Here is a 16,336-nt window from a genome sequence, read left to right on the forward strand (position 1 = left end):
GCCTTGGGAACCCTATGGGGCAGTTTTACTCTGTCCTGTAGGGCCGCTATGAGTCAGAATCAACTCGAAAGCAACAGGCTTGGTTTGGATTTACTTATCCATTACAGGTTAGCTACATTTCTGGTACCTAGGATAAAGGATTCGCTCCGCTCTGGAACTTGGCGAATTTTATAGCAGAGGGGGCAGAGGGTAAAGAGTACTGACAGAGCCACATGTGGGTTTTTGAAGCTTTTGCTCAGAAGTTGCACGTCACTTCCTCTCGAAGTTCATCGGCCAAAGCAAGTACTGTGGCGAAGACTGGTGTCCGTGGGAAAGGAATGGATCATCCTATTTTAAGGAAGAGCATTCTAATTCACGTGGCTAAACATGATGTCAACGGGGTGAGGATTATTAATCTTCCCACGGGGAGGCAATGAGTGTTTTAAACAGTCATGCAGTCTGCCACAGATACTAAGAAAAACCATTAGCGAGATAGCTTTTTCCATAACATAGCCAGTATCTTATCCTGCAATAGATAAATAAGCTAAGTGGCAAAGAATTTCGTCCCAGTGCCTCGCCAACTAGCAACTAGTCTTTTGAGCAAGGAATAAAACATCTAGTCTTGGGGAAGGTGTAAGGTCATGAACACAGTTTTATTCACCACAGGTATTAAATTTATACTCATGACTCCTTTGGTGGTGGGATGCCTCAGAAACAATAAAACAAAACAAACAACCAAAACTTTTCTGTTTAACCACTGAGTATGAAAAGGGAGAAACAATTTGTATAAAAAGCTAATTAACCAGTAGATACCTATTAAACATTAACTTCTATGGAAGAAATGCTGGAGAAGGAACTTGGAAGCAACAGGTGTGAACCTACATATTATGTGGCTTAGAGGTAAAGCATATAGAACACAGCAGACTAAATTAAGTCAGGGGGCAGTACCAGAATGTGCCAGAGGGACTCTGGGCAGCAGGAGACAGCAGAGAAACTGCAGACCATCAAACGAGGACGGGCAGATGGGATTCACTAATTGGGGAAATTCAGAAGATCAACATGCTCATTGCATAATCTGTAGTGGAGAGTCATTTTTGCATGTCTTCGTAACACTTCCTTTGGGCTCAATATGATCCACCTATTTAAAGTCAGGATTTGAAATTTGAATGCAATCTAATTCAAAGATTTTTATTTAGTTCTTGGCCAAGGGTTCAAACCTAAAGAAATTTGGTCCCATAAACTCCCTCTATCTCTCATTATGCAAATGCAGCCCTTGAGACAGTGGCTGTCTCTGGCCCAACGTAGATGATGACTTTGTTCCCCATTTGTCCCCCTGGTCAAGATCCTTCAAGACTTAGCCGAGACATTCCCCCTCAGATACTTTTCCTTACCCCTTTATCACCTTGCCTGTATCCTACATAGTCTGGTTGTTCACTTCTTTGTGAGTCTAAGTAGTTTGTAATATTGTACGTGATACCTGTCACACTGCGTTGGATTGTCAGTTTAAATGTCTGCCCCCCCTAATTAAATAAATGTTCGTTCTCTGCCTATTTCTCCATAGATATCTCTGCGGCCTGAAGTAGAGTCTGGATCTTCTCCACCTTGAGCCTCCAGCATTGAGGTACTCAATAAAAAACTTGAAGAATGAATCAGATTCCATTTTGCCTGCACTGCAACTATAGCACTAAAAATATCTACAGATATTTCCAAGCAGAGAGATGCATGTGTTAATAACTGTCACTTATTAAGCAACTCCATATGCTATGCTCAGTGCTTTATTTCATTCAATCCTCACAGCATCCTTGTGAGCTCAGCATTAATGTCGCTATTTGCTGATTTAAAAAACCAATCAAACAAACAAACTGAGGATGAGAGAGATTAGGTATTACTTAGAGAATTAATGGTTCAGCAAATGCTGCTGCCATTTTGAGTATCTTCAACAAGAAAAAATAAACGAAATTGTAGTAATTTGTGAAGGCGTAAGTTTTAATTCCTGTCTTGAACACATCCTAGTATTTCTTAATACTAGATGTATTTCAATCAATACTTTTCCTGGAGTTGAGTAAAGACGCTGAAAAACATATATAAGGTATTTGGTGGAGAAATATGCCTGAACTTCTTTCTAAGAATTACTCAAGTATTCTGATACCTCATTTTCCAGAAGTCTGTCCAACAAAATAAATACATAGCAACTAAATTTAAAGTTAAAATACAGGTTAGTATATATTTATATGAATTTTTTACATATGTGTAATAAAGTCAAATGCAACTAGTTTATTGAACAGATTGGAGTTGGTAGAGTAAGCAGGCAACAACTTCGTTATTTCTTACCACTTCGACATACAAGTTCTCATGGAATTCCCTTCTTTGACATGGAAAAATATATCAGGCCCACTCACAGCTCCTCTGGTCACTTTTCAATATGGGTGACCAGTTCTCAGATCTAAATCAGATCCAAATCAAAATTTGAACTTGTGTTCCAGTGTGAAGCTTCTCCCCTGACCCCAACTCGAGGGCAACACAAGCTTGAAAACCTCAGTGGGGAGGGAAAGAGGTTTGTTTTCTGTTGTTTTGTTTCTCCTTCTCGTCTTTCTAAGCTTCTGGACTCACATTGATCCTCCTAGCTTCTCCAGGGTTGGGATGGAGAGGGGAGATGAGAGGTTAAGCGACAACTTCTTATCTGGCTTGGGCTTCTATAATCAGACAGTGGAATTCCCTGGGTAAAACCCAAACCCAAACCCATTGCCGCTGAGTCCATTCTGATTCATAGCGACCCTGTGATACAGGGTAGAACTACCCCATAGGGTTTCCAAGGAGCAGCTGGTGACTTTGAACTGCCAAACTCTTGGTTAGCAGCTGAGCTTTTAACCACTGCACCACCAGGGTTCCCCTGGGTGGTAGATGTCAAAAGATGGTATTCTCCTTAGTGGGGAGCTTTTATGGGACTTTGAGAACCTAACAGTGGTATTTCCTATACTCCACTGTTCATCAAGTGGCTGCTGTATTATTATTATTTTTTTTTCTTTTCTCCTCACCTCTTATGACACCTTCAGCTTGCACTTTTGCTTATAGCCTCTCTCTGCTGGGCTGCTTGACCAGGAAGCCCTACAAGAACCTTCAGGCCTGCATGAGCTGCCCAGCATAAGGAGTGCATGCCTCTCTCACTTCAGTCTCCCTTCATGGTACTGTCATCATATGCAGACTTTCTCTTTTAAGATTTCTCCAGGGGCACTGTCTTTTTGACCCTGAAACTCCAGGAACACAGGTCAATTTCCCCCAAAGATTCTCATCATTCTCTAGGCCACAAAACTCCTTCTCTTGACCTGGAGAGGGAGTAAACATCCCTGCCTACCTCCGTATCTTTCCCTAAGGCAGCAAAGCACTCATCATTCGTCTTCCTGTGGACACACACCAACCAGCCTGTATTTCTTCAAGTAAACAATTCTCTCTCTCTCATCATCCAATTTTAGCCTTCTCATATGGTTCATATGTAGGCTGGAGGATGATCGAGGGTTAAGGGGCCACAGAATGGAAATTTGGTCATCCTTTAGCAAAACATGGATGATGTGGTATGCGGAATAGTCCCCAAAGACGTCCACAACTGAACCCCTAGAACTGGTGAATATGCTATGTTATAGGACTTTGCAGACATAATTATGGTTATAGACCTTCATATAGGAGATAATTCTGGATTACTCCAGTGTGCCCAATCTAATCCAGCTGTAGTGGTTCAATGGTAGCGTTCTCACCTTCCATGTAGGAGACCTAGGTTCTATTCCTGACCAATGCACCTCAAGCACAGCTGCCACCCATCTATCAGATTGCTATCATGCTGAACATGTTTCAGCAGAGCTTCCAGACTAAGGCAGACTAGGAAGAAAGGCCTAGCCATTTATTTCTAAAAACCAGCCAATGAACTGCCTCCTTTGCCGTGAGACCAGAAAAACTGCATGGTGCCCGCGTACCATTACTGAACATTTTTTTTTTTTTTGGCTTTGACAGAGAAATTTATTTCCGCACAGTAAAGTAGGCTAAAAGTCCAACTTCAGGGTGTCAGCTCCAGGGGAAGGCTATCTCTCTGTCGGCTCTGGAGGAAGGTCCTTGTCCTCAATCTTCCCCTGGTCGAGATACAGGGACTCCTGGTCCAAAGGACGTGCTCTGCTCCTGGTGCTGCTTTCTTGGTGGTATGAGGTCTCCAACTCTTTGCTTGCTTCCCTTTCCTTTTTTTTAATAACTTTTATTGTGCTTTAAGTGAAAGTTTACAAATCAAGTCAGTGTGTCACATATAAGCTTATATACACCTTACTCCATACTCCCACTTACTCTCCCCCTAATGAGTCAGCCCACTCCCTCCTTCCAGTCTCTCCTTTCGTGACAATTTTGCCAGTTTCTAACCCTCTCTACCCTCCTATCTCCCCTCCAGACAGGAGATGCCAACACAGTCTCAAGTGTCCACCTGATACAAGTAGCTCACTCTTCGTCAGCATCTCTCTCCAACCCATTGTCCAGTCCCTTCCATGTCTGATGAGTTGTCTTCGGGAATGGTTCCTGTCCTGGGCCAACAGAAGGTTTGGGGACCATGACCGCCGGGATTCCTCTAGTCTCAGTCAGACCATTAAGTCTGGTCTTTTTATGAGAATTTGGGGTCTGCATCCCACTAATCTCCTGCTCCCTCAGGGGTTCTCTGCTGTGCTCCCTGTCAGGGCAGTCATCGATTGTGGCCGGGCACCATCTAGTTCTTCTGGTCTCAGGATGCTGTAAGTCTCTGGTTCATGTGGCCCTTTCTGTCTCTTGGGCTCATAGTTATCGTGTGACCTTGGTGTTCCTCATTCTCCTTTGATCCAGGTGGGTTGAGACCAATTGATGCATCTTAGATGGCCGCTTGTTAGCATTTAAGACCCCAGACGCCACATTTCAAAGTGGGATGCAGAATATTTTCATAATAGAATTATTTTGCCAATTGACTTAGAAGTCCCCTTAAGCCATAGTACCCAAACCCCCACCCTTGCTCCACTGACCTTTGAAGCATTCAGTTTATCCCGGAAACTTCTTTGCTTTTGGTCCAGTCCAGTTGAGCTGACCTTCCATGTATTGAGTATTGTCCTTCCCTTCACCTAAAGTAGTTCTTATCTACTAACTAATCAGTAAATAACCCTCTCCCACCCTCCCTCCCTCCCCCGCCTCGTAACCACGAAAGTATGTGTTCTTCTCAGTTTATACTATTTCTCAAGATCTTATAATGGTGGTCTTGTACAATATTTGTCCTTTTGCCTCTGGCTAATTTCACGCAGCATAATGCCTTCCAGGTTCCTCCATGTTATGAAATGTTTCACAGATTCTTCACTGTTCTTTATTGATGCGTAGTATTCCATTGTGTGAATATACCACAATTTATTTAACCATTCATCCGTTGATGGACACCTTGGTTGCTTCCAGCTTTTTGCTACTGTAAACAAAGCTGCAATAAACATGGGTGTGCATATATCTGTTCGTATAAAGGCTCTTATTTCTCTAGGGTATATTCTGAGGAGTGGGATTTCTGGGTTGTATGGTAGTTCTATTTCTAACTTTTTAAGAAAATGCCAGATAGATTTCCAAAGTGGTTGTACCATTTTACATTCCCACCAGCAGTGTATAAGAGTTCCAATCTCTCCGCAGCCTCTCCAACATTTACTATTTTGTGTTTTTTGGATTAATGCCAGCCTTGTTGGAGTGAGATGGAATCTCATCGTAGCTTTAATCTGCATTTCTCTAATGGCTAATGATCGAGAGCTTTTCCTCATATATCTGTTAGCTGCCTGAATATCTTCTTTAGTGAAGTGCGTGTTCATATTCTTTGCCCACTTTTTATTGAGTTGTTTGTCTTTTTGTGGTTGAGTTTTAACAGAAGCATATAGATTTTAGAGATCAGGCGCTGGTCGGAGATGTCATAGCTGAAAATTCTTTCCCAGTCTGTAGGTGGTCTTTTTACTCTTTTGGTGAAGTCTTTAGATGAGCACAGGTGTTTGATTTTTAGGAGCTCCCAGTTATCTGGTTTCTCTTTGTCGTTTTTGGTAATGTTTTGTATTCTGTTTATGCCTTATATTAGGGCTCCTAACATTGTCCCTATTTTTTCTTCCATGATCTTTATCGTTTTAGTCTTTATGTTTAGGTCTTTGATCCACTTGGAGTTAGTTTTTGTGCATGGTGTGAGGTATCAGTCCTGTTTCATTTTTTTGCAAATGGATATCCAGTTATGCCAGCACCGTTTGCTAAGAAGACTATCTTTTCCCCAATTAACTGACACTGGGCCTTTGTCAAATATCAGCTGCTTATATGTGGATGGATTTATATCTGGGTTCTCAATTCTGTTCCATTGGTCTATGTGCCTGTTGTTGTACCAGTACCAGGCTGTTTTGACTACTGTGCCTGTATAATAGGTTCTGAAATCAGGTAGAGTGAGGCCTCCTACTTTCTTCTTCTTTTTCAGTAATGCTTTACGTATTCGGAGCTTCTTTCCCTTCCATATGAAGTTGGTGATTTGTTTCTCCATCACATTAAAAAATGTCACTGGAATTTGGATCAGAAGTGCATTGTATGTATAGATGGCTTTTGGTAGAATAGACGTTTTTACTATGTTAAGTCTTCCTATCCATGAGCAAGGTATGTTTTCCCACTTATGTAGGTCCTTTTTAGTTTCTTGCACTAGTACTTTGTAGTTTTCTTTGTATAGGTCTTTTACATCCTTGGTAAGATTTATTCCTAAGTATTTTATCTTTTGGGGGGCTACTGTGAATGGTATTGATTTGGTGATTTCCTGTTCGATGTTCTTTTTGTTGATGTAGAGGAATCCAAGTGATTTTTGTATGTTTATCTTATAACCTGAGACTCTGTCAAACTCTTCTATTAGTTTCAGTAGTTTTCTGGAGGATTCCTTAGGGTTTTCTGTGTATAAGGTCATGTCATCTGCAAATAGAGATACTTTTACTTCTTTCTTGCCAATCCAGATGCCCTTTATTTCTTTGTCTAGCCTAATTGCTCTGGCTAGGACCTCTAGCACAATGTTGAATAAGAGCGGTGATAAAGGGCATCCTTGTCTAGTTCCCGTTCTTAAGGGAAATGCTTTCAGGCTCTCTCCATTTAGAGTGATGTTGGCTGTTGGCTTTTTTGTATAGATGCCCTTTATTATGTTGAGGAATTTTCCTTCAATTCCTATTTTGCTGAGAGTTTTTATCATAAATGGGTGTTGGACTTTGTCAAATGCCTTTTCTGCAGCAATTGATAAGATCATGTGCTTTTTGTCTTTTGTTTTATTTATATGGTGGATTACATTAATGGTTTTTCTAATATTAAACCAGCCTTGCATACCTGGTAAAAATCCCACCTGGTCGTGGTGGATTATTTTTTTGATATGTTGTTGAATTCTATTGGCTAGAATTTGTTGAGGATTTTTGCATCTATGTTCATGAGGGATATAAGTCTGTAATTTTCTTTTTTTATGATGTCTTTACCTGGTTTTGGTATCAGGGAGATGGTGGCTTCAAAGAATTAGTTAGGTAGTATTCCGTCATTTTCTATGCTTTGAAATATCTTTAGTAGTAGTGGTGTTAGCTCTTCTCTGAAAGTTTGGTAGAATTCTGCAGTAAAGCCGTCCGGACCAGGGCTTTTTTTTGTTGGGAGTTTTTTGATTACCATTTCAATCTCTTTTTTTGTTATGGGTCTATTTAGTTGTTCTACTTCTGAATGTGTTAGTTTAGGTAGGTAGTGTTTTTCTAGGAATTCATCCATTTCTTCTAGTTTTGCAAATTTGTTAGAGTACAATTTTTCGTAATAATCTGATATGATTCTTTTAATTTCAGTTGGGTCTGTTGTGATGTGGCCCATCTCGTTTCTTATTCGGGTTATTTGTTTCCTTTCCTGTGTTTCTTTAGTCAGCCTGGCCAATGGTTTATCAATTTTGTTTATTTTTTCAAAGAACCAGCTTTTGGCTTTGTTAATTCTTTCAATTGTTTTTCTGTTCTCTAATTCATTTAGTTCAGCTCTAATTTTTATTATTTGTTTTCTTCTGGTGCCTGATGGATTCTTTTGTTGCTCACTTTCTATTTGTTCAAGTTGTAGGAACAGTTCTCTGATTTTGGCTCTTCTTTTTGTATGTGTGCATTTATCGATATAAATTGACCTCTGAGCACTGCTTTTGCTGTGTCCCAGAGGTTTTGATAGGAAGTGTTTTCATTCTCGTTGCATTCTATGAATTTCTTTATTCCCTCCTTAATGTCTTCTATAACCCAGTCTTTTTTGAGCAGGGTATTGTTCAGTTTCCAAGTATTTGATTTCTTTTCCCTAATTTTTCTGTTATTGATTTCCACTTTTATGGCCTTGCGGTCTGAGAAGACGCTTTGTAATATTTTGATGTTTTGGATTCTGCAAAGATTTGTTTAATGACCTAATACGTGTTCTATTCTAGAGAATGTTCCATGTGTGCTAGAAAAAGAAGTATACTTTGTAGCAGTTGGGTGGAGTGTTCTGTACAAGTCTATGAATACAGGTTGGTTGATTGTTGTAATTAGGTCTTCCGTGTCTCTATTGAGCTTCTTACTGGAAGTCCTGTCCTTCTCCGAAAGTGGTGTGTTGAAGTCTCCTACTATAATTGTGGAGGTGTCAATCAATCTCACTTTTCAGTTCTGTTAAAGTTTGTTTTATGTATCTTGCAGCCCTGTCATTGGGTGCATAAATATTTAATATGGTTATGTCTTCCTGATCAATTGTCCCTTTTATCATTATGTAGTGTCCTTCTTTATCCTTTGTGGTGGATTTAAGTCTAAAGTCTATTTTGTCAGAAATTAATATTGCTACTCCTGCTCTTTTTTGCTTGTTGTTTGCTTGATATATTTTTTTCCATCCTTTGAGTTTTCGTTTGTTTCTGTCTCTAAGTCTAAGGTTTGTCTCTTGTAGGCAGCATATAGATGGATCGTGTTTCTTTATCCAGTCTGAGACTCTCTGTCTCTTTATTGGTGCATTTAGTCCATTTACATTTAGCGTAATTATAGATAAGTATTGTTTAGTGCTGTCATTTTGATGCCTTTTTTTGTGTGTTGTTGACAATTCCATTTTTCCACTTACTTTTCTGTGCTGAGACTTTTTCTTTGTAAATTGTGTGTTTCTCATTTTCATAGTATTTGACTTTATGTTTGCTGAGTCGTTATGTTTTTCTTGGTTTTTATTTTGAGTTATGGAGTTGTTACACCTCTTTGTGGTTACCTTAATATTTACCCCTATTTTTCTAAGTAAAAACCTAACTTGTATTGTCCTATATCGCCTTGTTTCCCTCTCCATATGGCAGTTCTATGCCACCTGTATTTAGTCTCTCTTTTTGATTATTGTGATCTTTTACATATTGACTTCCGTGATTCCCTGTTTTGAGCATTTTTTTCTTTTTAAAATTAATCTTAATTTGTTTTTGTGATTTCCCTATTTGAGTTGATATCAGGATGTTCTGTTCTGTTCTGTGACCTTGCGTTGTGCTGGTATCTGATATTTTTGGTTTTCTGACCAAACAATTTCCTTTAGTATTTCTTGTAGCTTTGGTTTGGTTTTTGCAAAATCTCTAAGTTTGTGTTTATCTGTAAATGTTTTAATTTTGCCTTCATATTTGAGAGAGTTTTGCTGGATATGTGATCCCTGGCTGGTAGTTTTTATCCTTCAGTGCTCTATATATGTCATCCCATTGCCTTCTTGCCTGCATGGTTTCTGCTGAGTAGTCTGAACTTATTCTTATTGATTCTCCTTTGTAGGAAACCTTTCTTTTATCCCTGGCTGCTTTTAAAATTTTCTCTCTATCTTTGGTTTTGGCAAGTTTGATGCTAATGTGTCTTGGTGATTTTCTTTTTGGATCAATCTTAAATGTGGTTCGATGAGCATCTTAGATAGATATCCTTTCGTCTTTCATGATGTCAGGGAAGTTTTCTGCCAACTGATCTTCAACTATTCTCTCTGTATTTTCTGTTATCCTTCCCTGTTCTGGGACTTCAATCACACGCAAGTTATTCTTGATAGAGTCCCACATGATTCTTAGGGTTTCTTCATTTTTTTTAATTCTTTTATCCTATTTTTTTTCAGCTATATTGGTGTCAATTCCCTGGTCCTCCAGATTCCCCATGCTGCATTCCAATTGCTCGAGTCTGCTCCTCTGACTTCCTATTGAGTTGTCTAATTCTGTAATTTTACTGTTAATCTTTTGGATTTCTGAATGCTGTCTCTCTATGGATTCTTGCAGCTTATTAATTTTTCTACTATGTTCTTGAATAATCTTTTTGAGTTCTTCAACTGCTTTTTCAGTGTATTCCTTGGCTTTTTCTGTAGATTGCCCTATTTCATTTCTGAGGTCATCCCTGATGTCTTGAAGCATTCTGTAAATTAGTTTTTTATATTCTGCATCTGGCAATTCCAGGATTGTATCTTCATTTGGGAAAGATTTCGATTCTTTAGTTTGGGGAGTTGTAGAAGCAGTCATGCTCTGCTTCTTTATGTGGTTTGATATCGACTGCTGTCTCTGAGCCATCTCTAAGATATTGTAGCGATTTATTCTATATTTGCTCACTGAGTCTTATCTTATTTTGTTTTCTTTCAGTATACGTAGATGGGCTACTAGATTGCGCTGTCTTGATTGTTGTAGTCCTTGAATCACTTATGTCCTATTACCAGCTGGTTTGGGCTGTTACCAGATATATAAGCCTAAGAGTCCATTCACTATTCTTGAGTAGAATCTGATTTTGGGTCATCAAGTGTGTGGTGCAGACTGTCACCTATCCACCTAGAGAAGTAGTGGTGATAGTTGTGTGCACCAGATTCTAGTAGCAGCAGGGTTTCACACTCCAGGGGGGGGCAGGATACTGAAAGGCTTCCCCCAAGTGCCAGTGAGGTAGGTGTGTCTCTATTCCTAAAGCACTTTGGGGGGTGGGCTCTGCAGCTGTACCTTAGGCCCCGAATGCAAGTACCTCTACAGATTGGTAGGTGTCACCCTCCTTAGACCCCTAAGGCAGGAGGCTAGGTGGTCTGGGGGGAGCTTCAGCCCTCAGTTCCCTGTTGTGGGTCAGTGAGGGCTCTGTTGAATATGCAGAGATATCAGACCTGGGAAACTTGTCTTTCCAGTAATCCACTAAAACAATTACAGTCAGATCCCTATCAGAAATGCCTTTGCATTATAATAGCCACCTTGTTCCCCGTAGGGATGAAAGGCCAAGACTGTGGATCACATATTTTTGGCTGGAGCTGGTTCTGTGTTTTTAGTCCAATCAGGGAAGGATTTTTGGTGCCTGGGTTTTTTGTAGCTGCTTCTCTCAGGCCAGGAGAATGGGTGAGGAAAAGACCAAAAAAAAGGAAAAAGAAAAACTGCAGAGCACTTCACTCTCTGGCTCAGGAAATTTCAATGTTGATGAAGCTGCCTGGGAAGGGGAGGGGAGGGTTCAGATAAATAGGAGAGAGTAGCACCCCGGAATATAGACAAAGTTACTTATCTTGCTTGGGATGACTGTTTTATCTGAGATTCCCGAGGGGCGTGTTGACTGTGTGTGCTGGCTGGGTAGAGATTGCCCACTAGGGTCAGGCCCACGTCCTGTGCTTGTGCTGTCTCAGAAGCCATGGTAAGTTCCTCTGCTCCCAGTCCAAAGCCCAGCGCCAAGGTTCGCCGGCTGGGACGCCGCACTCCAGGCTCCAAAACCAGTCACTGCCTCCTGGTGACTTCTGTCAGCCGCGTCGCTGAGCTGCCTGCGTGCACTGGATAGGCTTCCCCCGAGGTCACTTCTGGGGGCTAGGGCTGCGTCCTGTGTTTGTGCCATCTCAGGATGCTGTGCTCAGCTCCCCTGCGCCCATTCCAAAGCCTGGTGCCAAGGTTTCCTGACTGGGATGCTGGCTCCAGGCTCTGAAAACAGTCGGTGCTTCCCTGTGGTTGTTCGTTCTCAGTCTCTGTCACTCAGGTCAACTCTTTAGATCTGTGTTTGATGGTTAGGGTTTGTAGATTGTCATGTATGTGATCGATTCACTTGTTTTTCCGAGTCTTTGTTGCAAGAGGGATCCGAGGTAGCTTCTACCTAGTCAGCCATCTTGGCCCTGCCCCCCATTACTGAACATTTCAATCAAAGATTCTATAGAATAATTCTGATCAAAAGGGTGGAAATGCAGAACAGAATTTAAAATTCTCATGGGCTCCAGACTTTCTGGAGCCATGGAGACTGAATGAGCCCCTGAAACTATTGGCCTGAGATGATCTTTAAACCTTAGACCCAAAATAACCTCTGAAGTGTTCTTAAAACCAAGCAATAGTCTAGTTTAATTAGTAAAAGATGTCTGCCTTGAGCATTATGCTCTTTTAGGAACTATCTATATGGGATCAAAGTGACAACAGCACCTGGAAAGACTAGATAGGAACCTTAGGAGGCAGTGAGTTTATGTTAATGGACGAGAAACAGCTCAGTAAACAAGGGTGAGAATGGTTGTACAACTTGAAGAATGTAATCAAGTTACTGAATTGTAGAAATGGTGAAGTGGTGTGTGTTTTGCTGTGTATATTCTCAACAACAAAAAATAAATAAAAAAAGCCAACAAGAAAACAAAACAAAACGCTTTGGATCATAATGGTTCAATCCTATTGTGTATGGGGTTACCATGAGTTAGGGGCCAACTAACAGCTAACAACAACAGCAAACAATCTAAAACCCAAAACCCACTGCCATTGAGTTGATTCTGACTATATCCACTCTATAGGACAAAATAGAACTGTCCCATGGGGTTTCTAAGGCTATAAATCTTTACAGAAGTAGACTGCCACATCTTTCTCCTGCACAGCGGCTGTTGGGCTCGAATTGCTGACCTTTTGGTCGGCAGCTGAGTGCTTTTTCCACCGTGCCACGAGGGCTTCTCTAATCTTATCAAATAAGCCCTTAAAATCGGAGACCTGCCTCTAGCTAGAGGCAGGACAAATGAGACAATAGGGGAGGTCTAAAAGACTGGAAGTATGAAAAGGATTCAACCTTTTGTTTCTGGCTTTGAAGGCAAAGGGGGCCATGAGCCAGGAAGTGTGGGTAGCCTCTAAAAGCTGAGAAGGACTCCTGGCTGATAGCCATCAAGGAAACAGGAGCCTCAGTTCTACAACCACAGGAACCGAATTCTGCCAACATCCTGAATGAACCTGAAAGCAGATTCTCCCCAGAGTCACCAAATTAGGGCCCAGGCTGGCTGACATCTTGATTTCTGCCTTCTGAGACTCTACTCAGAGAACTCAGTTGAGCCTGCCCGGACTTCTGAACTACAGAACTATGAGCTAATACATTTGTATTAAGCTCCTAAACAGTTGGTTATCTTTTATGGCAAGCAATACAAAACTAATACAGATGGTTCAACTACCTGTAGGCAATTGTCTCCTTTCTATTCTCTTCTTTGGGATCTCAGCCAGTGCCACAGAAAAAGTCCCATTTAATATTATGTTCAGGTCAATGTTCAACCAACTTCTGCTTCTCCAGTATCTGACAGAGGCCAGCAAGTTCGTGATGAGGAAGGCCTTGGGCAACAGATTAATATTTTGTATGTTTCTATTACTGTTGTCAAGTGCCGTTGAGTCAATTCCAACTCATAGAGACCCTATAGGAAAGGATAGAACTGCCCATAGGGTTTCCAAGAAGCAGCTGGTAGATTCAAACCGCCAGCCTTTTGTTTAGCAGCCTGAGCTCTTAACCACTGTGCACCACTGTGCCAATGTTAACTCTAATGTACAGTTTTACTCAGTTGTATTGGGCTACTATGAATGGAAATGAGGCCTCAGATTTACATCCAGGAGTAAAAGCTCCTAAACCCCCTGGATTTTAAACCCAACCAAGTAAGCTCCACAAAAAGTCTCAGCTGCCTACATTTGCCTTCTCTAATACCTTCCTCTACAGTAAGTTATTAGAAGGGGAGAAGGCAGCATGCAAGATTAACTTCACTATAAATATTTGGTTGCTACCTGATACAGAAAGAAATGATCAAATGTGAATTGTAAAGATCTTTTGGGGGCGGGGCCAGACTTCTGCCACAATGTCAATGCCTCATGGATGGAGGAATGGTGGGATTCAGGAGCAGATAGCAGGTGAACTAAAACAAGGCATAAAATGAGGTTCCTAAAGCAGGATTTTGAGAGCTATAGGGTGTATGTACCAACTGTTAATCTCTCACCTTGAACAAACACTACAGTGGAGAATAAGACAGGAGTGAAATTACCAAAAGTTCGAGGTTTCTTTTGTCTTGGGTCTTGAATTTTACGGGAACGTGGCAATCCTCAACTCTATCAATGCTGTGGGATCAATGCTGTGGACTGAATTATGTCCTCCCCCCCCGCCCACTTTTGTTTTGAATTCCTACCCTTGTACCTGTGGATGTGATCCTGTTTTGAAACTGGGGTTTTCTTTTGTTATGTTAATAAGGTCATACCAGTGAGTTGTAAAACTGAGTTGTAACAGACTAGAATGGAGAGAGGTACGCATGGTGGAAGACAGATGCCTTGTGAGGATCATCTACAAGCCAAGGAATGCCCGGAGCCACCTATAAGGAAGGAATCTACATGGCAGAGACCCTGATTTCAACTTTTAGCCTCCAGAACTGTGAGAAAATAAATTTCTGTTTTTTAAAGCCACCCACTGTGTCTTTTGTATTATAGCAGTACTAGAAAACTAAGACAGCCAGGATAAGCTAGGGTATGCCATGGTAACAAAAGGTCCTCACATTTTCATGACGTAGCCCAACAAAAGCTTATATCTCATTCATGCTGCATACATGTCTGCTGTGGCTCAGCAAGGGGGCTGTGCTCATTGCAGTCATTCAGGGAGCCAGGTTGCTTCTCCACATTCAAACCTTTAACAAATCAAATGTCTAAAAATCAACTAGTAATTAAAGAAATGGAGTAAACTGCATCCTAAATTCTTATTTTATGTTACAGTAAAACCTGCAAAAACTGGTACCTGTGTGAGGTTGAAACCTATCAGAGAAGGAAAACTCAAATATTTTTCATTAATAGAAAAGTGATAGGACTGCACCCTGTCAAAGGCAGAAAGCTTGCAAGACCTGGAAAAACAAGGCAGTCCTGTTGAATTCTGGCTCTTGCAGGTTTCACTGTTTTTTTGTAAAAAGCTCAGGTTAAAGCTATTCTCTTAAGGTTTCTCAAAGGCAAAAGTGTGAAGTGCTGAGCCATTGATCTGCAGACCCTTGGGAGGAGCGTAGGAGGCAATCAAGTGTTCTGCCCAGGTCTTGATGGTAACTGGCGTTTGATTTCCTGCCTGCAATGCCTGTTTGATATATTCACTTTCCTCACTTAAGTCCTGAGCCGTTGCAACCAAGTCGGTTCCGACTCATAGCAACCCTGTAAGACAGAGTAGAACTGCCCCATAGGGTTTCCAAGGGGTGGCTAGTGGTTTTGAACTGCTGACCTTTTGGTGGGCAGCCAAACTCTTAACCATTACATCACCAGGGCTCCTAAGTCCTGACGTCCATCAAATGCACCATTTCTGTGATCTTTATCTTAATTGAGCCCGAGAACTAAAATATGCTGCCAAGTTTTCATTTGAAATTGAGTTCTCAGGACTGTAGGAATTAAGTTCTTCAAAGAGTGATTTCCAAAACTTTTGAATTAAGGACATTATTTTTGGCAGTGAGTGGGCAAGAAGCTGGTTGGTGGAAAGTCTGCCTTGCCTAACTCCCTTGGACACCCCCCGTCTGCCTGCCAATGGTGCTATATCTCCCCACTTCTCCTAGGAGCCACTCCTTTCAGTCTGGCATGGGGCTTCCAGGAGGGCCATGTGAAAAGGCAAAGAGCTTCTGCTTTGTAAGAGATTCAACTTTTATCATCTGTTAAATAAGAATGAATGTTCCAGATTGTTTGTCTCCTTTATTATTGATCTCCCCACAAGGGTGTGAGCTCCAGAAACACAAGGATTTTTGTCAGTTTCATTTACTGTTGGATCTGAAATGCCTAGAAGAGGATCTGGGACAAAGAAAGAATTCAATAAATACTTGTTGAGTGAATGAAGATCAGAGTCATGCCTCGGAAAATCCTGAGAAAGTGGGACACAGGGCACAGTTTAACGGTTAATCTTTATGGGCTTTAGGGAAAACTAGTTCTAGGTTTGAATAGCAGTTTTTCTCCTTAGTATCTCTGTGTCATTAGACATTCATTTAGCCTCTTAAAGCTTCAGGTTATAAAGGCAGATAATAGTAATACCTCTCTCACTATTGGGAAGATTACAAGAGATAATTTCTATAAAACCAGTGTCTGGTATATAACAGGTGCTCAATAAACTGTAGGTATTATTAATATGTACACCAAGGAGAGAAGAGAAAGGAGGGCACCACATTTAGG

The sequence above is a fragment of the Loxodonta africana genome, chromosome 15 (genome assembly GCF_030014295.1).
Source record: "Loxodonta africana isolate mLoxAfr1 chromosome 15, mLoxAfr1.hap2, whole genome shotgun sequence".
In the NCBI taxonomy this organism is placed as follows: domain Eukaryota; kingdom Metazoa; phylum Chordata; class Mammalia; order Proboscidea; family Elephantidae; genus Loxodonta; species Loxodonta africana.